The sequence below is a fragment of the Sapajus apella genome, unplaced genomic scaffold, assembly GCF_009761245.1.
Source record: "Sapajus apella isolate SASKATOON/1434 unplaced genomic scaffold, GSC_monkey_1.0 scaffold2767, whole genome shotgun sequence".
NCBI classification, from domain to species: domain Eukaryota; kingdom Metazoa; phylum Chordata; class Mammalia; order Primates; family Cebidae; genus Sapajus; species Sapajus apella.
This window is the reverse complement of record NW_022439693.1, coordinates 4,792-6,554: the sequence shown is the minus strand read 5'-3', so window position 1 is coordinate 6,554 and position 1,763 is coordinate 4,792. Positions and strand designations below refer to the sequence as shown.

Below are 1,763 nucleotides of genomic sequence, written 5' to 3'. Positions count from 1 at the left end.
GCTGAGGCGGGTGGATCACGAGGTGAAGAGATTGAGACCATCCTGGTCAACATGGTGAAACCCCGTCTCTACTAAAACTACAAAAAAAAAAAAAATTAGCTGGGCATGGTGGCGCGTGCCTGTAGTCCCAGCTACTCAGGAGGCTGAGGCAGGACAATTGCCTGAACCCAGGAGGCGGAGGTTTCGGTGAGCCGAGATCGCGCCATTGCACTCCAGCCTGGGTAACAAGAGCGAAACTCCGTCTCCAAAAAAAAAAGATGCAGATTTCATAGCAGTTATCACTATCCCACTAACCATGGTCATTTTAATAGAAGGTGCCTGAGGGTGAGGGGGCATCAGCTCCAATATCTAATTCAGACAATGCCTACTCCCAGCCCATCTGGCACCAACCCCATAGGCACTCTAAGCCATGGTTGCCAATTGTCTCTGAGGAACAGTTGAGAAATCTACTCCCTGATAAAGAACAGCAGAAAGGTATACTACAAGTAAAACTAAATATCAATTCCAAATGTAAATTGTTTGACAATAAAAAAAGAAAAATACTGTTTAAATAATAGCAGGAATGGGCTGGGCAGGTTGGCTCATGCCCGTAGCCCCAGGACTTTGGGAGCCCAAGATGGGCATATCACTTGAGATCAGGAGGTTGAAGCCAGCCTGGCTAACACAGAGAAACCCAGTATCTACTAAAAAAAAACTTTAAAAATTACCCCGGTGCACCTGTAATCCCAGTTACTCAGCAGGCTGAGGCCCTAGAGTCACTTGAACCCAGAAAGCGAAGTTTGCAGTAAGCTGTGATTGTGCCACTGCACTCTAGCCTGGGCCACAGAGTGACACCCTGTCTCCAATAAATAATGCCAAGAGTGAAGAGCTTTGAAAAATAGATATATGTGAGGGTGGGCCAGGTGGCTTGTTCCTGTAATCCCAGCACTTTGGGAGGCCGAGGGGGGTGGTTAAGCTGATGTCAGGAATTTGAGATCAGACTGGTCAACATGGTGAAACCCCATCTCTACTAAAACACAAAAATTACTGGCAGAGGAGATACCATGATCATGAAGGTATCATGATCATGAAGGTTTTCCCAGGGCGAGGCTCATCCATTGCACTCTAGATGTGCTAACCCCTGCGATGTCCCCAAATGCGGGAAACTGGACTGCAAAATTTGTGGTAGTGGGGGACTGTGTTTGTGCTTTCTCCCTATAAAAAATAAAAATAAATAAAAAAATTATCCAGGTGTGGTGGTACACATCTGTAATTCCAACTGCTTGGGAGGATGAGCGAGACTTGTTTGAACCCGGAGGCAGAAGTTGCAGTGAGCTGAGATCATGCCACTACACTCCAGCCTGGGTGACAGAATCAGACTCCATATCAAAAAAAAAAAAAAAAAAAAAAAGACTGGGAATCTTTAAAAATAAAGATCGGGATCTTGCTTTGTTGACGAGGCTGGTGTAAAACTCCTCACCTCAAATAATCCTGTTAGCCTCCCAAAGTGTTGGGATTACAGGTATAAGCCACCACACCTGGCCCAGCCTGGAAACATTTGCACCTGATCTAGGAGGTTGTATTAAGTGTCTTTAACATTCTTTTACATTCTAAGCCTGGTGCTATGGCTCACGCCAGTAATCCCAGCACTTTGGAAAGCCAAGGTAGGCAGATAACCTTAAGGTCAAGAGTTTGAGATCAGCCTGGCCAACGTGGTGAAACCCAGTTTCTACTAAAAATGCAAAGATTTTCCAGGCATGGTGGTGTGCATCTGTAATCCCAGC

General features: G+C 45.7%; 1 pseudogene; it reads left to right on the top strand.

Moving 5' to 3' along the window:
* The first annotated feature begins 1,019 nt into the window (after positions 1-1,019).
* On the top strand, positions 1,020-1,196 carry LOC116547352 (annotated as a pseudogene).
* Positions 1,197-1,763: the final 567 nt, after the last annotated feature.